At 41.1% G+C, this 25,107-nt stretch overlaps 1 long non-coding RNA gene across 2 annotated transcripts in view; it reads left to right on the forward strand.

Moving 5' to 3' along the window:
• Positions 1–3,610: 3,610 nt before the first annotated feature.
• Positions 3,611–25,107, forward strand: part of LOC103232200 (uncharacterized) — a 42,802-nt gene continuing 21,305 nt past the window's right edge. For both annotated transcript variants that reach the window (XR_012091948.1, XR_012091949.1), the window contains exons 1-4: positions 3,611–3,806; positions 14,551–14,697; positions 15,306–15,460; positions 15,894–22,053. This is a non-coding gene — a long non-coding RNA (uncharacterized lncRNA). The remainder of the gene's footprint in view (positions 3,807–14,550; positions 14,698–15,305; positions 15,461–15,893; positions 22,054–25,107) is intronic.

The following is a 25,107-nucleotide window of genomic DNA, read 5'->3' on the forward strand; positions in this document are numbered from 1 at the left end:
AGGGTTTCACCATGTTGGCCAGGCTGGTCTTGAACTCCTGACCTTAACTGATCTGTCTGCCTTGGCTTCCCAAAGTACTGGGATTACAGGTATGAGCCACTGCACTTGGCCCCCGCCTCTCTCTCTCTCTCTCTCTTTTTTTTTTTAAATAGAGACAGGGTCTTGCTATATTGCCCAGGCTGGTTTCGAACTTGTGGGCTCAGCCAATCTTCCTGTATTTGTCTCCCAAAGTGCTGGGATTACAGGCATGAGCCACCACACCCAACCAAAACATTATATATTTGAACAAAAATCATGAGAGAACACAAAGATGCTTGCTGTGGTTTGAATATGTCTCTCAAAGTTCATATGTTGGAAATTTGATGCCCCATGTGGTGGTGTTGGGAGGTGAGCCTTAAAGGGAGGTGTTTGAGTCATGGGGGCACCACTCTTATGAATAGGTTAATGCTATTATTGAGGGATTGGGTTTGTTATTTCAGTAGTGGGTTCCTTATTAAAAGACAAGTTCTGGCCCCCTCTTGGGTGCTTTCTCTCTCTATCTCTTTGCCCTTCCACCATGGGATGATGTAGCAGGAAAGCCGTTGTCAGATGCTAGTCCCTCAATCTTGGACTTCCCATTCTCCAGAACTGTGAGGAAATAAATTTCTGTTCTTCATAAATTACTGAGTCTGCGGTATTTTGTTACAGTAGCACATAATGGACTAAGACTATACTAATGGGTATGAAGTTTCTTTTCGGGGTGATGAAAATATTCTAAAATTGATTGTAGTGGTAGCTGCACAATTCTGTGAATATACTAAAATCCATTGCATTGTATACTTTAAGTTGGTTAATTATATGATATGTAAATTGTATATCAATAAAACCATTAAAACAGAAAAAGAACAGAGATAAAAGGATTTGTTAAAATAGTGTTGTAGAGGCCGGGCGCGGTGGCTCAAGCCTGTAATCCCAGCACTTTGGGAGGCCGAGACGGGCGGATCACGAAGTCAGGAGATTGAGACCATCCTGGCTAACACGGTGAAACCCCGTCTCTACTAAAAATATACAAAAAAAACCTAGCCGGGCGAGGTGGCGGGCGCCTGGAGTCCCAGCTACTCGGGAGGCTGAGGCAGGAGAATGGCGTAAACCCGGGAGGCGGAGCTTGCAGTGAGCTGAGATCCGGCCATTGCACTCCAGCTTGGGCGACAGAGCCAGACTCCGTCTCAAAAAAAAAAAAAAAAAAAAAAGGGAAAAATAGTGTTGTAGAATTTGGGGTAAACTTTCTTATATTTTAACTTTTGTGTAATAATAAATGAATATTTTAATTTAGAAGGGGTTCTTTGTACCACTGAGATTTCAGCATTTCTTTTTTATTTAATGCATGCCTATTTCTCTTTTTTCTTCTTCATATGCACACTGTTGTATAATCTTTTTGTGTATATTATATAAAAAATGCAAACCCATTTTTTCCTGAATAATGTTGATATAACATTTTTAACAAGTTAATTTGAGAGGATGATGATGTATAAGTTTATGGGTTTTAGGATTTATGAATTTGTGGGTCTCAGTTTTTGATATTTCCAAACTGGCTTTTTTAGAAAGCAATAAGAACCAGACACCAAAGTAAAACATAATAAAGAGAAACAAAATATTATTTTGTATTCTTTCTAGTTCACACCCAAAGAGGGATGTATTTCAGAGCCTCTTGAGTAAATAATGCCATTTCTTTCAAAATTAATATTTGAGTTCTCACAGAAGACAAGAACAGGCCTTGTAGTAAGCAGTGAAGGACACTGAATCTCATTTTTAATGTCCAGACAATACTAGGGTTGTGAATAGAAAGAAAAGAGCTGTCCATGTTGGTGGCCTACTGCCTCTTACCCCCAAATTGATTGAACATCTTTGCAGTTTTTGTTCTGGTTCCCTGTACCTGGATCTTCTCTGTGGGTCATCATCAATAAGGTGTTCTCTTTGCCCAAGACAGGCTGGTTGGACTCACCCTGAGAGCTGCTTTGGAGAGGATGTGTGGAAATATTTTTTTCTTTTTTTGAGACGGAGTCTCACTCTATCGCCCAGGCTGGCGTGCAGTGGCATAATCATACCTCACTGTAGCCTCGACTTCCTGGGCTCGAGTGATTTTTCCACCTCAGCCTTCTGAATAACTGGGAGTACAGGTGTGCACCACCACGCCCGGCTAATTTTTGTATTTATTTGTAGAGACGGGGTTTCGCCATGTCACCTGAGCTGGTCTCGAACTCCTGGACTCAAGGGTTCCGTTCACCTCGGCCTCCCAAAGTGCTGGGATTACAGGTGTGAGCCACCGCGCCCGGGCTACAATTGTTATATAAATTTTTTTTTGGCGGTAATTTTTACAATTTTCAATATCAGGCATAGGAGGAGAGGAGTAAGAGGCCCAAGAGGGCTGCAGACTGGCAGGGAAGGTAAAGAATTGTAGGGTAGACCACTAACGATAACAGAGGAAATAAAGGTAGATGGTTGGCTAAGAATAATGGGAGAGGGATTGACGAAAGAAGGATGGGCTGAGGGAGGGATGTGATGGTGGAGGCCAGTGTGACCGAGGGGAGGGGAAAAGTGAAAGAAGCAGAGTGGGATAGCGTCCTGGGAAGTGAGTGAAGGCGGTCGGTGGACCGCTAAGGGTTAGACTCCTAGAGGCGGGAGAGCTGGCGGGGGGTTAAGGGGCGTGAGCAGCGCATGCGCTGGAAGCACACTGCGGCGATTCTGGAGCGGTTGTGCTTTTCTGGCTTCAGCGTTGCGGCTCAAGGCACAGTTGGTCATGTGCCTGCTGTCCATTGCCGCTAAGGCCTGCTGCTGCCATTCAGGCGTCTCTCTCTCTCTCTTTCATGCCGCTCTCTCCACCCCATCTTGGGACGGCCGGCTCTAAGAATTCCTGCTACGACACTGAATTCAACCAGGAGGTAAAGGAACGATGTAGGGGAAGAACAGAACATGGAGGGCGGCGGAGGGAACTTGGGCCAGGAAGATCCTTAATTTGTTCATTCTTTCAGTTCACGGGAGGAAAAAATGGAATCCGTTACAGGCCCCAGTTTTCCAAAAGGATGTTGAGCATTTGCTTCCCATTGTGAAAGGAATGCGGACTCCTTACCTCTAACTAGAGTCAAGGCACCTGAGCATCGGTGTTTTCCATAATGTTCCCTGTTTAAAACATTTGTGGTTCGTCATTTGTAGCAGATGTATTTAAAGGGCGAGGCCTTAGGATTATGTTCAGCCGATGGTTTATGAGAGTTTCCCTTGCCTTTGTTCAGGTTGACTGGTCTTATGTGAATCCCGGGGTACGCTAGCCCCCTCCCTTGGAGTTTAGACCCATTCCATCTAGATCTGGGATTCACTCTGATCACCTGCAACGCCTTCTTTCCCCAATTCAACTTCCCTAGTTGATCGCTTCTACCCGCATTAGGGAAGAACAGTGGCGAGAAACACGTCCACATAGCATCAGGCATGCATACTGTATACAAATAGGAGCAAGAAGGGAGAGGACTAGCGAGGTGCGCAGGGTATTTGAGAGGCTGGATGAGGAGGCGCGGCGCCGAGGGGCGGCGCTCAAGCTAACAGTATTTGAGAAGACTTGAGTTAAGGGGAGGGGCTCCAGTGGGTGGCGGGGAGAGGGAGGCACGCATGCGCAAGACTTGAATGGAGTAGGGGTTGGAGGCTTGGAAGGTCAGGAAGGGAAGGACTCGCAGGCATATTTACGAACGCAAAGTTGCTAGGAGTTGGTACCAGAAGTTGGGAGGTAGAGATGGAGCTCAAGCGTATTTGAGACAACATCTTGAAGGTTGGGGAGAACGGTAAGGAGGAAGCGGCGCGCATGCGTATTTCAGACGGAGTGCCGGGGAGGGGAGGCGCTCAGCGTTCGGGTAACTAAGGTTGCAAAATGGCGAGGGGGGAGGTAAGCTGTCTTTGCTTGGCCATCTTGGGCTAGCAGGCCCTGCAGAGAACTACCTTTTTAGCTGAGTGAAGGGATCAGTCAACCTGAGTTGGAGTTCTCCTATGCTGTGGCCAGATCCACTAGAAATTAAGCCAGAATCTTAGCCTCTCACTGGCCTATCGGTAAGTGGGTTCAAAAATGAGGAGGCGATGATGACTCTGCAAAAGGTTGCGGCAGCTGGCGGTGCGTAGGAAATGCGTAAAAAGGGAGCACTTGGAGACAGGCCACATTTGGGCAGTACGCATTCGGAGGGCTCTCTCTGGCTTTCCGATCTTGGGTCTCTGTACTTGGCTCTGAATACAGTCATCCCATCAGAGTAGCAAAACACTGTGGTTGTAGTGTGAGAATCTAATGTTAATGTTGGCCGAAAGCCCTTGATTTTCTCCCCTGAGAACATAGGCGTGAGGGTTTGGATGTGTTTCCAAATGTTTGTTACTCTTTGCTGTAAACCTGGAATTGGGACCTATGGCTGCCTGGGACTCATACTGTCGTGGAGAAAGATAGAAAAGTAGTTAATGGCAGTGGTGGTATGAAGGTGACCTGGGCTTTCACCCTTTCCTTTATTTTTTCTTCTGTAGAACTTTCAGCACGGTTTTGTCAAGGGGGAAGATTAGAGTTTCTATTTTAAAGGCAGATGTACTGTCATGACTCTCTGAAGACTTGCTGTGAATCGCTAAAACTAGTAAGTTAGCACTTAGATACAGATACATAGTTAGAAAGGGTACAGGATTAAAAAGTGAAAAAAACATCTTTTTCCAATAATCCTAGCTATGATTTCATGATGATCCTTTTCCTTCTCTGGACCTATTTCTCTCTCTCGCTCACTTATTTATTTACTTTTAGACAGAGTCTTGCCCCGTCGCCCAGGCTGGAATGCGGTGGCGCGATCTCAGCTCACTATAACCTCCGCCTCCCGGGTTCAAGCGATTCTGATGCCTCAGCCTCCCAAGTATTAGCTGAGGTTACAGGTGTACGCCATCACGCCCGGCTAATTTTTGTATTTTTAGTAGAGACGGGGTTTTGCCATGTTGGTCATGCTGGTCTCGAACTCCCGGCCTCAAGTGATCCGCCCGCCTCAGCCTCCCAAAGTGCTGGGATTACAAGCGTGAGCCACCACGCCCGGCCACTGGGCCTATTTCTCTATCTGTAATAATGATTAAATGTCAATAGTACTTACTACGTTTGAGGTTCTGGTCTGCGTGCTTTTACATAGGCCGTAACTCATTTGGTACTCTCGACCATCTTACGAAACAGCAGTACTGTTATTAAGTTTTTACAAATGAGAAATTTGAGGGACACGAGACTAATTTGTTCAAGGCTTTACAGCCAGTTGAATGGCTGAGACAGGGTTTTTATCCAGGTGGGATGGCTCCAGAAGCCTGTGCTCTTAAGCATTATGCTTTATTCCCTAAAAAGAGGAGGCGAATTTAAAGGAACCTTCTTTTATGCTTTCAAAATGTGTTTGTAACTAACCAAAGCCATTTGAGAAAGAAGACCTGTTTTCTGTTTCTGACTGTGCAGACTACAGGGTTACATACCTAGGAGACAAAAGGTAAAGAATTGTTGATTTGGTGCCTAGTGGGGTGGCTATCCTTAACTACCCTTGTCTTCTGTGCTTTTTGTTCTGCAGAGGGTCTAAAATGGCCGACTGCGGCAGGCTGGACACACCCTTCTTGTTTTGCCTGATTTTCTGTCTGCTCTAACGCTTTGAAACGTCTAACCAGTCATTTGCTGCAGTGCATGTTTTTTTTTAACCCATTAGTAATATTTCGCCGTGTTGATCCAAATATACAATAGTGATGGAAAGGTTATTGTCTTTTTTCTTGTAATAAAAGACTGAAAATACATTTGTTTCATTTTTATTATTTGCTTAGGATACATTTGTGGAAGTGGAGTTAGTACATCAAAGGGTATGAACATTTTAAACTCTCAGTGTCTATTGCCAAATTTCTTCCCAAAAAGGTTGTATCAATTTTTACTCATACAAGCGCTGAATGTTGTTGTTTTTTAATTTTTAATGGATAAAAACCAGTATTAATTTTTCATTTGCTTATTAGTTTGGATTTTCTTCCTCCATATATATCTCAGCAGTTTTCTTTCATGTAATGATAGTTCATATCTTATGTTGATTTATGCATTGAAGTTTTAGTTTAGTGTTTATTATTATGTTTGAGTGTGTTCTGTAAATAAAGATTACTCAGACTTTTGTAATGTTATAAATACCTACTCCATGTTATTGTTTGCCTCTTAATTTTTGTCTTTAAATTTTTGGTTAGTAGAGATTTGAAATTATTTGGCAAATTTGTCTTCTATTTTGTGATTTTTCTTCTATTGTTTAAATTTGAATAGCTCCCTCAGTCTAGAAATTTGGTAAATTTCGTAACTTTGCTTGAAGATAACTATCAAGCATGGGAGAAAAAACATCCATAATTTCACTACCCAGAGACAACTATTGTTAATACATTTATTCACTTCATTCTCTGCATTTTTCTATGCAGTTGATAATATATGTGTACTATTTTATATTGTATTTTGTTTTTAACATTATAACATGTGTATGTCTATGTTAAACATTCTTTGTAATTGTCAGTGTTTCATGATGTTCTGTTGTATGGAAGTATTTTACAGATTTTCAGTATTTTAAATTATGTAATGAATATCTTTTCATTTGGTTTTTATTATTCATCTATTTTGGGTTGTTACCGAAGAGACTTCTAGAATTAGTTATTTGTCAAAAGATTTGAACATTATAAAGAATTGGCATAGTTACTTTTCAAAAAATTAATGTCAGTTTTTGTACCCAGTCGTTTAGGTACTTATAAAAAATGTTTTTGCTTTTTTTTTTGCTGACTCCATATGTAAATGAATGAATGGTATCTCTTCGTTTTTTTGTTTTGTTTTGTTTTTTTTGAGACAGGCTCTCCCCTTATTGCTCAGGCTGGAGTACAGTGGCGTGATCATGGCTCACTGAAGCCTCAACTTCCAGGGCTCCAGAGATCCTCTTACCTCAGCCTCCTGAGTAGCGGGACTACAGGTGTGTGCCACTATGTCCAGCTAATTTTTAAATTTTTTTGTAGAGATGGGATTTTGCCATGTTGCTCAGGCTTGTCTTGAACTCCTGGGCTCAATTGATTCTCCCATCCCGGCTTCCCAAAATGCTGGGATTACAGGGGTGAGCCACCATACCTGGCTGATGTCTTTGTTTTGTGATACAGTTCTTTCATTATTTGGTGAGGCTGGACTTTTAGATCTTAATTACTAGCTCTTATTTCCTTTTGTGAATTATTCAATTTGTGCCTGAATGTTATTTGTAAGTTGCAAATGTCATTTGTTGCAGATATGCTCCCAGTAATATTTGTTGCCATTGAGTCTGAAGAAATGTTTGCAGTTCCAGATATAACTGCTGTGTGGATACATGTCTGGTTCTTGGTAGCCATTTTGAGATAACATTTGTCTGACCTCTTATCATATTTTTGTTTTTATTTTTAGAGTGTAGGTCTTGCCCAGGCTGGTCTTGAACTCCTGGGCTCAAGCGATCCTTCTGCCTCGGCCTCCCAAAGTGCTGGGATTACAGGCATGAGCCACCTTGCCTGGCCTCATCTGACCTTTAAAAGAAATCCATTGCTTTTTATCTAAAAGGAAAGCACTTTTGAGTACTGTGCAACAGTGGTGCTTCCTGGCTCTGGGCATGGGGAGAAGACAGGGCAACATTTTGTCCCTAATGAGAAACTAATTTAGACAAGAAACAAAACAGTGGTCTCTTCTCCCGCATCCATTCAGGGACTGGTCTTATTTTAAATATTTCTGAGTGGCCTGAGGGAGGATATAGGCAGGTAGTGAAATGTCCACATTTATGCATACTGTTAAATGCTTTGGGGATGTGAAATGCATTAAGGAACGCACTAGCATGTGAGAAGGCACCAGGAGTGGGCTAATTGGCAGAAAGGAACAGTGTACAGGCAAGAGCAGTGTAATAACTTTAGGGGAAAATAATATGTTAAGCTTATTAAATAATAGCCTCATAGAGACATTGGGTCCGAAAATAGTGATCTCAGTATAACTGTCAACAACTTGCTGATGTTTTCAGCCCTATTTGCTGGTCAGAGACAAAAAAGCCATTAAAAACCTAGGTATTATTAAGAAAGGTATGAGACACAGAAAAATGCCATCCTATCTTTGTGTAAAACTGTTACAGTGGTAATAACTATTACAGTGGTAATCTTACCTCAAGGAGTCTGTTATTATCACTCACACGATTTTGAAAAGGGAGTGGGCAGAGTGTGTTACCTCTCTGTTTCATTTTTCTTGTTTATAATACATAGGTGAATTAGATATTCTCAAAGGTCTTGGAAGGGTCTAATTCTGGTTTCCTGAAACTGAATGTTATTTTTAGTTTAGAGAATCTGTTTAATTATGTTTATTAAATAAACTATTCTAACATTCCTACTCTGATCTGTATATTATCTATTTTGTATTTAATAGCATTCTAACTTTTTTTTTCAGTGAAGGATGAGGATTATTGGATTTAGAAGTGCCAAATGAGCTGTTACTTATTGCTTTTTGCTATCCAGTTACACTGGGTTAATCCAGTTAGTTGTAAGCTCCCATTTTTCAGCATTTTGCTAGCTGTAGATATTAAACCAGGCTCATGTGAGTAGTAGGGTGGGGAGGTTAAGAGGAGTATATAAGCAAAAAGGGAAAAAAAAACCTCATATTTTAGAAGAGGGGGTTGAGAAGTTCCTTTATTGGAAGTCTGTGCACGGAAGTCCCATTTTACATCATGCCAGTGTCTAGTTCCCAATTCCATCTATGGCCAAGGGTTAGGGAAAGCCTGAATATTTGAAATAACCGAAAAGCATTTAACCTTTGATTTCTATAATTTGTTCCTCCCCTGTCTTGATGTTACAGCCAGCAGCAACCTGGAGCAGCACCCCCTGGGAAGAAATTTTACATCGGCCATTATAATACAACCTGATAAGTGTTACAGCACTTATCAGATTGTATTGTAATTGTCTGTGTATATATGCCTGTCTCTCTTCCTGTTATTAGTTAGACTGTGAGCTCCTTGAGGGCAAGGAAGGTGTCTTCATCTCCAGAGCCCAGCCTGGCACATTAGTAGGCCTCAGTAAATGTTTATTAGATGAATAAATGAATGACTCATCAGCAAACATTTATTGTGTGCCTGCTAAAGTGAGCTCCACAGGCTCTGGACTGTCAACTGTTTCTTCAAAAAGCATGTGGTCAGAAACTTGATATTTCTGTATATGTCTTCCTAAGAGTTTCTCATGAGACAATGCCATTTTTGTGTTTGGATTTCAGTCCTTGATATTTACAGATGTTGCAACTGTTGCTATTGCTGACACTTGCTTTCTTGGTGGGACTTGAGTGATAACTGTTAGATTGGGGCCTCATCCTCAGGGCCCAGGTAATCATCCAAATAGTCCAAATAGTATTCTTAGATAGGACTTTGCTCTTTCTTTCTTTCTTTCTTTCCTTCCTTCCTTCCTTCCTTCCTTCCTTCCTTCCTTCCTTCCTTCCTTCCTTCCTTCCAAGAGACAGGTTCTCACTCTGTTGCTCAGGCTGGAGTGCAATGGCGCGATCACGGGTCACTGCAGCCTCGAACTCCTAGGCTCAGGTGCTCCTTCCACCTCAGCGTTCTGAGTTAGGACTACAGGTGTGCGCCACCACCCCTGGCTAATGTTTGTATTTTTCGTAGAGACGGGGTCTCGTTATGGTGCCCAGGCTGTTCTCGAACTCCTGGACTCAAGCGATCTACCTCCCTCAGCCTCCCAGAATGCTGGGATTACGGGTGTGAGCCACTGCACCCAACCAGACTCCATATTCTAAACCAAGGGTGGGCAAACTTTATTGCCAATGGGCTACCTGTTTTGCAAATACAGTTCTATATTGGAACACAGCCACGTTCATTCACTGATGTTTTACCTGGGGCCGCTTTTGCATCCCAATGGCACAGTTAAGTAGCTACTAGGGTGGTGCAAAAGTAGTTGCTGTTTTTGCCATTAAATATATTGGAGACATTGTGGCCCACAAAGCCTTTGTAGAAAAAGATTGCTGTGCCTACTCTGGATCATCACTCGACAGTGATGGTTTCATTCCTCATTCCATTCACCAGACCAGAAATTCATATTTATTTACTTCATTTGTCATTGCTTATGACAAGTCTTTTTCCTCTTTTACAGATAAACCAGCTAACACATGTTTTAAAGTAGGAAATTATAAGACCTCCCCCAGGGTCCTGCAGTCAGTCAGTTATACCCTGTCCTTCAACATCAAGCTTTGAACCTCTACTCTAGAAATACCTTTTATTGTATTCAAACTTGAAGCACATGGACATAGCATGCTTTGGTGCCTTCGCCCTTGTTCCCCTCCTTCCTACACAGTTCTTTGCAATGAGAATATGGGAAATAAGGACTTAATGTGGGATAAGGCAGAAAGGTAAGCTGAGGCAAATGTTTAGAGGTTCCTAACACTAATTTTTAAATGAAGAAGTGGGGTGTCTGAAATATTCATTTATTTAGACATATACAGGTAGTGAGCCTAGACTTCCAAGAGCTTAGAACCCCTCCCCTTGTGCCTGCCCAACTTTACATGTACTATCTTGGTAACCTGCCTATGAATACATTTTGATTCATTTCACTTCATTAAAAAGTCGGAGAGCTCAAAGTCATATTTGAGAAAGCTAAATTTAAAACAAAATGGAGGAAACATTGAATAGGCTCATCTTGTTGGATAGGATCATCCTAGGAATAAAATAAAATAGAAGGAAAAGTCTTACAGCCATATTGTTAAAGCTGCTTGCTGGATTTTTCCCAAAATTTTATTGTGAAAGTTGTCAAACATACATACAGAAAAGTTGAAAGAATTGTATGGTGAAAAGCCATGTACCCAACACCTAGATTTTATAATTAACATTTCACTATACAGTCATGTGTTGCTTAAAGACAGGATGTGTTCTGAGTAATGGATCATTAAGTGATTTTGTTGTTGTGTGAACATCATAGGGGAGTGTACTTATACAAACCTAGATGGTATAGCTTACTACACACCTAGGCTATATGGTATAGCCTATTCCTCCTAGGCTACAAACCTGTACAGCATGTTGCTGTATTGAATACTGTAGGCATTTGGAACACAACGGTAAGTATTTGTATATCCAAACATATCTAACATAGAGAAGGTACAGTAAAAACATGGTGTTATTATCTTATGGGACCACCATTGTATATGCGCCTGTGACTGAAATGTTACTATAAGATTCAGGACTGTTTGCGTTATCACATTAACTCATCTTTGTTGAATAGGTTTTAAAAATCTGTCTGTCGTCCATGTTAATGTCATCTGTATCTGACCCATCATGGTGCTGAAAAAGTTTGTTTTCATTCTTATTTGTGTCTTCTAAGTTGGCATGAATACCAGCACAGCACAACTATGTGTAAGCAGATCTGTGCAGGAATGAGAGTCTCAGGGAGAGAATCCACGTTGTTTCTGAAAGAAAATGGCTATAGCTCACTGTTGTTTACTGGAAATAGTAGGGGGAAGGAAAGATGGAAGTCCAGGTCCAGTGTCATATACTGCCTTGCACCTTACTCACTTCTCTGCCTTTAGGGTAGGTGGTTTTCTGAGCAGCTCCTGCTTGGTTCTTTCCTTTAAGGCTTGCTAAAGGAGAAACAACAATGTCATATTGAAATGCCAATGAGGCAATATTTAGCATTAGAATAACTCTTTGGAATTCTAGCAAATGGATTTTTAGTTTGGGCTATTGTCTAATAGTATTCTTTGAGCCTTTTCTGTTAGCAACAGCTGCAGTTTCAGTTAGGAAGCACCATGAAATTTTGTTTGTCTTTATCCATGGACATGATAATGGTCAATGTTACCTGTTTGTGTCTATCTCCTTTGATTTAAACTCAAGGGTAGAGACCGTGTTTTACTGATCTTTGCACATCTCTTACACTGTAAGGTTTGTATTCATTTATAGGGATATACCCCCAAATATATGTTTAACATTATTAAAAAAAAGATTTAGATATGGGCATTTTCACGGTGTTTATAACAGTAAATAATGGAAAAACTTACCTAGTCATGAACAGGAACTTGGTTAAATACATTTTGGTGTATTCATGTAATGGCACAACATAGCCATTAAAAATAAAAATAGTCTTGAAGATAAATATTTGACTTAGAAAGATGTATAGAGCATATTAATTGAAAAAGGGCTAAAGAGAAACAGTATAGTTTCATCTAATCATTGTAAAATAAGAATTCATGTTTGTACCTGTATATGAAAGTTGTTGGAAGAACGTACCCCAAGTGTTAAACTTTTCTGGGATTCTGGCTAAATTTTTTTTTTTTTTTTTGAGATGGAGTCTCGCTCTGTTGCCAGGCTGGAGTGCAGTGGCATGATTGTGGCTCACTGCAACCTCTGACTCCCTGGTTCAAGCGATTCTCTTGCCTCAGCCTCCCGAGTGGGATTACAGGCATGCGCCACCACGTCCAGCTAATTTTTGTATTTTTAGTAGAGACGAGGTTTCACCATGTTGGCCAGGATGATCTTGATCTCCTGACCTCGTGATCCGCCGGCTTCCGCCCCCCAAACTGCTGGGATTACAGGCGTGAGCCACTGCGCCCGGCCTCTGGCTGATTTTTACATTCTTTGCCTAATATAGTTCTGGATTTTTTTTTTTTTTGCAGTGTTCATCTATGACTATCAAAGCTAGAGACACATAGAAACTATTTTCATTTTGAAACTGCTGACTTGAACAGAAGTGGAATAAGTGGGGGTGGTGAGGGGTTCTGGAAACTGGAGAAATTTAGTTCGGAAAAGAGCTGGGTGGGGTGGGGGAAGGGAATGGTGGAAATAAGATCGCTGTCTTCAGAGGAAGGCACTAACTACCACCTACCCCTGGATTCCTGGCTCCTTAGTGCAGGCATTTTCTGGATTAGTGTTTACACCTACCATTTATTTCCCAATTAGGCCCTCTACACATTCCTTTTCTACCCTTGTCCCTCTGGGCTTTAAAGCTACAATAATTGCTAGTGGCAGCAGCTACTTATGAATATGCAAGTCTTGCTCTAGTAAATGGTAGCCTTAGTTGCTCCAATAAAGAGATGGCTCAAGCCTATCAAGGCTCCTGCTTCCCCTCTCCTCTCAGCTAGGCAGCACCAGTCTTCCCTATCTATGGTGGGAGAGCTTTCTGCCTGGGTCTCATGGTCACTAGTAGATTAGAGGACAGATTCTTTCTGGCTGGTGGTAGGTAAAACAGTTAAAAATGAGTCCTGGGTAACTGCTCCTTGGGTCTTCCAGGGGTTTGAGTTGAGGGTTGCCGGCATCTCACTGAGTAACAGGAAACTTGGCAGTATTGACTTGTACTGCCAGCATATAATGATAACAGTACCCTGGGCTTTGGGCCATTGCTGAATTGCCAGATTTCTGGGTTATTTTTCATGCTAAGCAGCTAGGGACTGAGAAACTTACAGGCAATAGGCTGCTCCTTAGAAAGGACCCCTTGGCCAGGCAGGGTGGCTCATGCCTGTAATCCCAGCTCTTTGGGAAGCTGAGGTGGGTGGATCACCTGAGGTCAGGAGTTTGAGACCGGCCTGGCCAAGATGGTAAAACCCCATCTACTAAAAACACAAAAATTAGCCAGGCGCGGTGGCGGGTGCCTGTAATCCCAGCTACTCGGCAGGCTGAGGCAAGAGAATCACTTGAACCTGGGAGACTGAGGTTGCAGTGCTTGAACCCAGGAGGCAGAGGTTGCAGTGACCGAGATCACACCACTGCACTCTAGCCTGGGCGACAGAGCAAGACTCTGTTTCAAAAAAAGAAAGAATGAAAGGACTCCTTGATGGTCTTTGGCTTGTGTCTCATGACTCAGAGCCTGTTACTCCAGTGGTTGATTCTTGGAGGTAGGGGCATAGCCACTGGTCTACCTAGCTTTTTGTGGTCCTATTGATAACCCAGATAGCTGGGTGAGGGAGCAGATAATGTTCAATTCCTTTTCACTTAAGGTAAGGTGAGTGGTGGTGGGAGTTGAGATTGTAAATGATAGAGTCTTGGTCCAAGAGCCCAGAGTTTTGTAACCTTTTCCTATCAGTGTGAAAACCAGATGCCATCTGATGACTAGATGAAGGTTTCATTCACCTTTTGCAGGCTGTTTTGGTCAGGACTAAAGAATGTAGGTTCATTAACTGCCAGACACAGAAGGGCCAGTAAGGGGTCAAGTTTACCTCCTTATTCACAGCGATATTGAAGTCTAAAGAGGGGAAGAACTTGAAGGAAACTACGAAGATAAGCATTAGAGTTCACATCTGGGTACTAACACTTTGGTGTAGTCATTGGTACCTCTGTACCCAGGTTCTCTCATTTAAAATAAAGGCAGGAATCCTTACTAATAACCTTGCAACTGCCTTTGCCAGATAATATAATTGTGATGCTAAGTGTGAATGCTTAGCAAGAGTAAAATCTGAGATCCATGGTGTGACTGGCTGGATAACTTGACTAAGGTGGTAAAAATAAAATTAAAGCTAGATCTCAAACCTTGACTGTTCCATCTTATGTTTGTTTCTTTCTTCTCCCTGTCCTATAGGTGATGCCACATGCAGTCAGAAACTATGCCACTGGTGAAGAGGTATATTGAGCCCTGCCTGGTTAACCTCCAGTGAGGTTATCAGAGAATTGGGAGAGGCTCAAACCAGCATCCTGCACCTAGTTATCAAACCATTGTGAAGTCTTGGTAAGTGGCCAGTGGCTTTGGTGGGCTTGCTCAGTTAGTGGGATGGGGTAGGGTAAGGGTGCTTAATAGGCACTAAGCAATTACTGGATATTTTCACATTGCGATATGAAAAAAAGTCTTAAAATATTCAGGCTGTGCTACAGAATAAAGAATCTAACCTCTTTTTTCCCTATCGTCCCATTTTTACAGATGGGGGAATTAGAAATTGCCCAAGATTATATGAGGCCACAGTAGATGGCACAAATTGCCCAAGATTATAGCTAGTTGGCATAGAAAATGGATTTGAATCCAAGTCAGTACTGTGTCTTCTACTCAGTGCTTCATCTAGGTTCTATCAAATCCAAGGAAGCCATGTGAGACAGAAATGTTTTTATTTCACAGTAAAAGATTTTTTTTCTTTTTTTTTTAAATAGAGATGGGGGTCTCACTATGTTGCCCAGGCTGGTCTTGAACTCCTGGGCTCAAGTGATCCACACACCTTGGACTCATTTCACACTAAAAGATTTCTGTAATAGCTCCTGAGATTTTACTCCTCTGATGTTGGAAATGTCCATGGTGTGAAGTTTTATTATGCATAAAATCACCTGGGGTGCTTGTTAAACATGCAGATTCCTGGATGGCCAGAAAACTTCTCATTGGTCAAGAGCAACATTAAGATCTGCCTGTTACTCATACTGATGCTTCCTGCCCAGCAAGTTCATCAGAGGAAGAGGATGAATTACGGTTGCCATGGATGTCCTTGTGAGGCAGTTGGGAAGCCTTGGTAAGTTGCCAGTGGCTTGGGGTTCCCCAGTTGGTGGTAGAAAAGAGAAGGGAAATAGGTTATGATCTCGCCCTTTCTAACTTTCTAGCTTTATTAAGTACTTACTAAATGCCAGAGACTGTTGCAGATATTAACAAAGTCTTGCCATGGAACTTTCATTCTTGTGAAGTTAGACAAAGGGATAAGTAACCAGTAAATGTATAATGTATCATAAGTGTTATATCAATTGTTTTTTCCCATTATGATGTAAAAAATTGCACTTAAAAATGATTAGGTTAAACTAAGCAACATCTTGTGTTTTTCTCCCTTCTTCCCATTCTCCCTTTTAATACCTGCCACAGTTGCTCAATGCAATGGAGGCTGACCAAGCTGAGTGTCAGGAAGGTCATAGATGATGCAAACAGTCTTTTTTCTTTTTGTTACTTCTCACTAGGCTGGATTGTGAAGGATATTTGAAAAGTATTTTAGAGTCCACCAGATCCTCCATGTGAATGACCATGCAGCAAAAGAAGGAGGGTCCTGTCAGTGATTAAGGTAACATAGTGATGAAGGTAAGTAGGGGAAGAGAGGCTTACTTTGCCCTGATTCTTGTCAGGGAGGCTCTTAGAACTGCCATTTCCAGAGCATAAGTGACAGGCCAGCACTTTCAAAGCCTGCAACTTATTCTATAATATATCCTTCTTAAAACAATTCATGTAGATTATATGCTTACCCAGTCTGTGATCACTCCTGCAGAAGATCAGAAGAACTGAAATATAGGTGACATAGGCTCTTGCTTTTGTAAATATTTTGTTGAAACACAGTTGTGTTCATTCATTATTGTCGATGGCAGCTTTCATGCTACAGCAGAGATGAGTAGTTGGGAGAGAAACCATATGGACCATGGAGTTTGAAATATTACTGTCTGGCCCTTCACAGAAAGTTTGCCAATTCGTGGCATAGATTAAATAAATGTACTATGTCTACAAATCCTCCTCTCCCCATTTTCCTTTCAATGGGAGTTGCATTTACAGTTGATCCTAGAACATATGGAATCTCATAGTAATCAGCTTGCTTCTGAATTTCTTCCCACTCAAATTAAGCTCACCTAGAAAGCACATTCACAAATTGGGCTACATATACAGAAGGAACTGTGTTTTATATGCCTCATCGTAGTCAACTCATTTATCCTATATGTATGGTTCCCCCATTTTTTCCTTCTTTTCAGGGGTGACTTTTAAACTTGAGCCATTCATGAGTATCCAAAAAGTTACAACTTATGTTTTCTAATAAAGACTTTATCCTTATTTTAGTATACTTACCCTCCCTGGCTTTTTTGCATATTTCTGCAGATGTCTTGACCTTTCTGGGGAATAAGCCCCCTTAGAAGATTAATTTTCTGTAGTTCTCTATTGAGGAAATACATGACATTTAGCTTTTTAATAATTTGATGCCATTCATTGAGCACCTACTGTGTGCTTTATGTACCCTGTCTCATTGAATTTTTACAGAAAACTGGAAGAGTTAGTTTTGTGTTATTACTACCTCCATCTCAAAGATGAATCTTGGAAAGTTTAAGTAACTTTAGGTTACATTGTAATCAGTGGCAGAACTGGGACTTAAGAACATAATTCATGTTTGCATTTTCTTTTCTTTCTCTATCTTTTTTTTTTAAATTTTTTTAAAAGAGAGAGCATCTCACTCACTATGTTGCCCAGGCTGGTCTTGAACTCCTGGGCTCAAGCAATTCTCCCACCTCCGCCTCCCAAAGTGTTAGGATTATAGGCATGAGCCTTCATGCCCACCCCTTGCATTTTCTATTTAAGTGGTCTTGAAGTTTTTTTTTTTTTCCCCCTTTTTAAATCTTGGAATTTGGCCTTTAGTAAGCATAGAATAGCAAAGTGTAATACCTGAACTGGGGAAAAAAGTCCTTGAATTCTTTAGGAAAGACTTAGTTGATGGGTACAAAGTGAAATGCTCACTGGAACCGGGAATCAGAATCCAGTTCTGCTCACCTATCCCTACATACCCTTCTTCCCTCTGCCCTGGCGTGTCATGGTTGATGTACATATCAATGATCATCCCTTCTATAATCCCACTTAACAACTTAGAAGTTAATTGGTAATACTTTTCTGGCTTAAAACCCTTCTTCTCTGGGCAGGTGTGGTGGCTCCTACATTATTCCAGCACTTTGGGAGGCCGAGGTGGGAGGATTACATGAGCCCAGGAGTTTGAGACCAGCCTGGGTAACATAGCAAGACCCTGTCTCTACAAAAAAATTAAAAAGTAGCTGGGCATGGTGGTGTTCACGCCTGTAATCCCAGCATTTGGGGAGGCCAAGGCGGGTGAATCATGAGGTCAAGAGATCAAGACCATCCTGGCCAACATGGTGAAACCTCGTATGTACTAAAACAACAAAAATTAGCCGGGCGTGGTAGCAGGCACCTGTAGTCCCAGCTATGGGAGGCTGAGGCAGGAGAATCATGTGAACCTGGGAGACGGAGGTTACAGTGAGCTGAGATCGCACCACTGTACTCCAGCCTGGTGACAGAGCAAGACTCCGTCTCAAAAAAAAAAAAAACAAAAAACAAAACATCCAGATGTCCTCTTACTGGAAGGGCATCATAGTTTATCCTGCGCCTGACACTAATATACCTACTCTGGGAATTCTTCTACCTACAACTATTTATCTGATCCCATCAGGTATTAAAGTTCTAAAAGTTAACAGAATTCTTAAAGGTTCCCAATCCCTCCCAGAAACCCCATCATCTCAAAGTCACTAGCTATTAAAAGAAGCAAAAAAAAAAAAAAAAAAAAAAAAAAAAAAAAGTGGCTCCTGACCTAGTCCCTTTGAGTGTGAAGACCTATTTACTATATAAAGCTGTCACCTGCCTTGAAAAGATTAAGACAGCAAGAAAGTTCTTAGAAAGTCGGTACGTGGCTGGCCTCAGATAAGGAGAAATTGTTGAGAAGAAGGAGTTGGGTTTTTTTGTCTTTTTTTGTTTCTTGTTTTTGAGACAGGGTCTCGCTCTATCTCCCAGGTTGGAGTGCAATGGTGCGATCACAGCTCACTGCAGCCTCAACCCCCCAGACTCAAATAATCCTCCCTCCTCAGCCTCCCAAGTAGCTAGGACTACAGGATGCACCACCATGCCTATTGTTTCTATAGCAGGGTCTTATAATATGGCAGACACGGTGGCCTCCCACAGAGAAATGAGCCATAAAAGGGCCCTGTAAAAGCAAGGATGGCTCATTGTTTTAAGACAGCCAAATGTATGGCACTTGGAGAATTTCAAAGAGTAGAAGCCCTTCTTGATTGCACTCCCCTTTAACAGGCTTGCCTCTTATGGGGCTATGTGTAGCACTGAAATGGTTCACAAGTGAAAATGGTTATGCGTAGTGTGTCAGCCCCACCCTAAGCTCCCAGAGCCTCCATTCTGAGTACAAAGGTCAGTTTTCTTGGGACAGGCCAAGGATGATGGGATTTTCATTTCTCTCCTGATCCATGGCAAAGCATTCCTAAACTAGGCACTGGAAGTCTTGGTAACTGGAAAGAGACATTCACCAAGATGAGGAAGGCCAAAGCCAAGTGCCTTATATAGTCCCTAGAAAGCATTCCATTTTATGGAGCAATTTTTGGTCTCTCTCTTTTTTTTTTTTTTTGTGAGACAGTGACTCAGGCTAGAGTGCAATGATACAGTCACTGCTCATTGCAGCCTCAACTTCCTGTGCTCAGGTGATCCTCTCACTTCAACTTCCCAAGTGGTTGGGACTACGGACTACAAGTGTGCGCCACCATGCCCAGCTAATTTTTTGTATTTTTTGTAGAGACGGGGTTTTCCCATGTTGCCCAGGCTGGTCACAAACTTCTGGACTCAGGCAATCCACCTACCTTTGCCTCCCAAAGTCCTGGGATTACAGGTATAAGCCACCGTGCCCAGCTCTGGTCTCCTTTCTTAATCCTGTTGAATAAGCAAGATTTTTTATCTGAACCCTCCTTTTACTCTTCTTTCTGTTCTTCCATGATCACTTTGTCCATCTTCCTCTTTGTCATAGGCATGTCCTGTTTCTAATTCCCTTTCTCTTTTCTTTGGTAGCCTAGCCTTCAAGACTGCATTACACTCCCCAACTTAAAATCTTTTGATAGCCCAGGCAGCTTGGTTATCCCCAACTTAAAGTCTTTTTGTTGTAGCTGTATGGCATTTATCTAGGGCATGGGGTACACACAGTAGGTTTCTCTTCTTTTTTAACGTATTTATTATGTTTATGCATGTAAAGAGTTTATTGTTGGCCAGGCGTGGTGGCTCGTGCCTGTAATCCCAGCACTTTGGGAGGCGAGGCAGGAGGTCAGGAGTTTGAGAGCAGCCTGGCCAACATGATGAAACCCTGTCTCTACTAAATATACAAAAATTAGTGGGACAGGGTGGCTCATGCCTGTAATTGCAGCTGCTCGGGAGGCTGAAGCAGGAGAATCACTTGAGCCCAGAAGGTGGAGGTTACAGTGAGCTGAGATCGTGCCATTGCACTCCAGCCTGGGTGACAGAGGGAAACTCTGTCTCAAAATCAACAACAACAAAAAAAAGTTTAAAAATTGGAAACCACCAAAAAGTAGTATTAAGAGGAAAATAAAAATTACTCATAATCCCAGAATGCAGTCATGTGCTATTTTTAGTCTTATTTTATTCAGCCATTTTTCTCTTTACACAAACATTTTTTTTTTTTTTTTGAGATGGAGTCTCACTCAGTTGCCTGAGCTGGAGTGCAGTGGCACGATCTTGACTCACTGCAACCTCTGCCTCCTGGGTTCAAGCAATTCTGCTTCAGCCTCCTGAGTAGCTGGGACTACAGGCGCCCGCCATTACACTCAGCTAATTTTTTGTATTTTTAGTAGAGATGGGGTTTCACCATGTTTGCCAGGCTATTCTCGAACTCCTGACTTCGTGATTTGCCCACCTTGGCCACCTAAAGTGGTGGGATTACAGGCGTGAGCCACTGTGCCCGGCCTACAGGTTTTAAAATTTATTATTATCTAAATATTCATTTTAAATATTAATTGTAGTGTACTTCTTTGATTATTTTCTTTAGAGAAATTTCTGATTTCAGAACCAAGTTTATTAGCTTTCACTGTGTACATTAGCACCATTAAAACTAGCTAGACCCAAGAAGCAGTATTGAATGGGTACCCCTTCTTTACTTTCCTTTGATTCACTCTACTGTGGCGCTCACAGCTAAGTAAGTATGTACAGCAATGGCCTGTCATTTGGTCTATTATCTTTTGTGCTCTGAAATGTCTTTGTTTTTTCATCTGCTCTCAATACCTCTATGCTCTGACCCTTTGTATATAAGGGTAACCATATTTGTTCTTTCCTGCGAAATAATAAGTCTTTTCCTTCCATTCAGAGTAGCTGCCTGACTCATACAATGAATAAAGTCACATAGACTCAAAAGAGTAGAGATGGAGGTCGGATGTGGTGGCTTGTGCCTGTAATCCCAACACTTTGGGAGGCTGAGGTGGGAGGATCGCTTGAGCTTGAGCATAGGAGTTTGAGATCAGTCTGGGCAATGTAGCAAGACCTCATCTCTGCCGAAAAATAAAAATTAGCTGGGTGTGGTGGTGCATGGCTGTAGTCCCATGTAGTCCCAGGTACTTGGGAGGCTGAGGCGGGAGGTCATACATACTTTTTGTTGTTACTGCTTCATCATTGGTTCTGATCACTCAGTGTTCTTTCCTTTACATCACATCATAATACAGTATTCCGACTTGGCAACTTAGCTCATTTTATTATGAATAGTCTTTAATTAATTTGGTAAATTACTATGAATGAACATTTCATTCATTCTGCTAGGTGTAGGTTTTGCCAGCTGTTCCATTAAGGGACACTCTATGGCACGGGTTGGCAAACTTCTTCTGTAAAGGGCTAGGTAGTCTCTCTATTCAACTCTGCTGTTGTAGCATGAAAACGTCCATAGACAATATGGATACAAATGAGCATGATTGTGTTCTGGTAAAACTTGATTTACAAAAACAGGTAGTAGGTTGGATTTGGCCCAGGGACCATAGCATGCTGACCCCTGCTCTACAGTATACATACACAAAGACTTTCAAACAGAAAGATGTATACAATAAACCAACCATTCAGAGTTATTTGATTTACAGTGTATATAATAAAAATAATACAGCTGTATTTGAGTCAGCACTGAAAAGTCTCTTGTGATCTGTGTCTTACGTGCATGATTTGCAGAATATTCATACAAATTCCATGAATATTCTTCATGGGCCATGTTATTACCATTCCTTAGAGGAATCTCTTCCTTGTCATGGGTCTCTCTTTGTATGGCTTAGAAGTGATGTTGTCTTTATACTGTGTTATTTGTTCTTAACTTTACATTACCAGCTCTGGTGTGCTTACCTTTTTCACCAACGTGTTTTCTACCCTACTTACCTCATAAGTGAATCTAATACGGAGGTTACTTTGGATATAATCATTATCTTAACAGGCAAGATAGTGGGCTGTGCTATTTCAAACCCTAAATTTGGCTTTCAGGATTATGAAGTATTAATTCTTCCACTGATATCTCAAAAGGTGATTTGGACAAAGGAACAGGTATCTCAGGTAAGCAATTGTTGAATATGAAAGTAAATATTCTTCTTTGACTGTTTGTTGTATTTGTTATGTTTAATAGCTTTCCTAATAATGAACCAACTTTGCATTTCTGGAAGAAGATTCATACTTTTCTTTTTTTATTTTTATTTTTTGAGACGGAGTCTAGCTCTGTCGCCCAGGCTGGAGTGTAGTGGTGCGATCTCAGCCCACTGCAGCCTCTGCCTCCTGGGTTCAAGCAATTCTCCTGCCTCAGCCTCCTGAGTGGCTGGGATTACAGGTGTACACTGCCATGCCCAGCCAATTTTTGATATTTTTTTTTAGTAGAGATGGGGTTTCACCATGCTGGCCAGGCTGGTCTCGAACTCCTGACGTCATGATCTGCCCACCTCAGCCTCCCAAAGTATTGGGATTACAGGCATGAGCCACCATGCCCAGCAGCCAGATTCATACTTTTAAAGAATTTTGAATTATGTTTGCTAAATTTGATATTTCAAATTTTATTTTCTATTTATTATTTTTTTCCTTTTTTTTTTTTTTGTTTTTTGAGACAGAGCCTCACTCTGTTGTCCAGGCTGGAGTGTGGTAGTGCTATCATGGCTTACTGCAGCCTTGACCTCCCTGGCTCAAGGGATCCTCCTACCTCTCAGCCTCCTGAGTAGCTGGGACCATAGGTGTGCAGCACCACCCCCAGATAATTTTTGTGTTTTTCGTAGAAACGGGGTTTCTCCATGTTGCCTAGGCTGGTCTTAAACTCCTGGGCTCAAGCTGTTTGCCCACCTTAGCCTTCCAAAGTGTTGGGATTACAGGGTGAGCTACCATGCCCTGCCCGGTCTTTTTCTATGTTCAAAAGTGAGTTGTTTTGTGGGGGATTGCAGTCTTTTTCAATTGTTGATGTTAGGATCATTAATGAAATCTTTCGTTGCCTATTGTTTTAAACTGAACCAATCTCAAATATATCCCATGCCATTAAATATACTTGAATAACATCTTTTAAAAATTGACACATAATACACCACTGCATGAATGTAAAAATTTAACTTGTATCTGATATTTGGAATCTTGTTTTAATTACTGCTCTTTTAATTGTGTATAAATAGTGGTACAGTGAATATCTCTATAGATAAATTGTTGTACATATGTGTGTTTATTTTCTGAGGTTGGATAAAATATATAGTCCTTCTAGTGGTGTATAAGAATGCCTTTTTTTTTTTTTTTTTTTTTTTTTACTTTTTCACCAGTACACTATATTAAGGTTTCAGAAGAATTTGCCAGTTGTAAAGGTGAAAAATGGCCTTTGATATTTTAATTTGTATTTCTTTGATTCCTAACAAGATAGAACAGATAAAAATCTTGGGTCTTTATTTTTGAGTTTATTTTTCACACTTAGTTTTAGTCTATCGTATGTTGCAGATATTTCCCCCAGTTTGGCCTATAAATTATTAATTTGTATGTAGCTCAAATATCTTTTTCTTTATGGTTTATTCTCCACTTGTATTTTATAATAGGAAGATAAATATATTTTTTATAGTTCATAATTCCTTTATCCTTTTATTATTTTTTTTAATACAAATCTTTCCCATTGGGAACCTCTTTGGTGTGTGGTATGTAACTAATTTTTCTAAATGTTCAGCACATTCAGGGTTTGTGGGGTTATAGTAAGGGTACTTGTGGAGCTCTCAACAGTAGGACTTTCAAAATCTTTTCCCCAGTGCTCTGCTTTTAACATGACTTAAATATTCTCTCAGCCTGTTTCAGTTTTCCTGCCATTGGCTTATCCTATCTTCTATGAGGGGAGTTAGCAAACTTTTTCTGTAAAAGGCCCAATGGTAAATATTTTAGGTTTTCTGGGCCATATGGTTTCTGCTCTTGTAGCATGAAAGCAGTCATAGACAATACATAAATGAATGAGTATGGCTGTGTTCCAACAAAACTAGTTACAGAAGGAGGTAGTGGGCTGGATTTGGTTTGTTTGCTGTAGTTTGCCAATACCTGCTTTATGATACTGTACTCTTACAACTTCTGCTCACCTAGTTTCTGCTTAGTCATAGTGAACTTCCTCATATTTATGCCTCTGATTTTCCCTTAGAATCCTTTTTCACCTCTGGTCTTTGCTACTGATTACCTGTTTCCATATTTCACAGTTTTAAGTTTCTGAGAGCACTGGCGGTAGCTAAATTAGACGCTTTGCATATCACCACTATCGTGTACTTTGCTTGACTCTCCACCCTGTTGCTTCAGTATAACCGATTCCAAATAGCTGCATTCCTTTTGAGGGTCTCTTCCTTGCAATCCAGATTTCATTGCAAGAAATGGGGTCATTTGGATAATTTTAAAGAAGTTTATGGAATTCGACTAGTGTGGTATCATTAATGTGATTAAGCTCTTCTCTCCTTGTGCACATCATCTTGGTCCTACTACAGATTGATTTCCTCATTTTCTGTCTTTCTCTAACCTCCTGGTTACTGAATACTTAGATTTTGTTTCTCATTCATAACTTGAGCTTTTGCAACTACTATAGGTGTGACCTTCCTTCTACACTATCTTTTTTTTTACAGACTGTCGGCTTTAGCTCTTGCTACTCTCCATGTTGCCAAGTTGTCATTAAATTGAGAATCTGATTCCCTGTGGGTTGTTAAGTTTCCTGAGACCGCAGGGATAGTAGTTGCTATTTGGCAGGTCTAGGACATTTCCCCCTATTGATTACTATGTGCAAATGTATCTCTTTCCCTACTTATAATACAAAATTGCTTTAGCCTAACACAGTCCAGCTACTATAAGTGTATCCAGAATCAAGCTCTAAAACTAGAACGCAACTCAGCCATGTAGCATCCAGAGGTACCTGACCATCTTACTCTCCTTATATCCTAATGCTATTTTATATGCCTGTTAAGTTGTATCAGATCTACATTCTGATCTATAGTTTGAAGATTTTAATTTTCTAAGCAACCCTTTGTGAGGTCACAAATACTTTTTGTTTGTTACTGGTTATAGGCATTATTGATTCTCATCATTCAGTATTCTTTCCCTTTTCCCTTACACCAGATCATAATATAGTATTCTCTC

The sequence above is a fragment of the Chlorocebus sabaeus genome, chromosome X (genome assembly GCF_047675955.1).
Source record: "Chlorocebus sabaeus isolate Y175 chromosome X, mChlSab1.0.hap1, whole genome shotgun sequence".
NCBI lineage: Eukaryota > Metazoa > Chordata > Mammalia > Primates > Cercopithecidae > Chlorocebus > Chlorocebus sabaeus.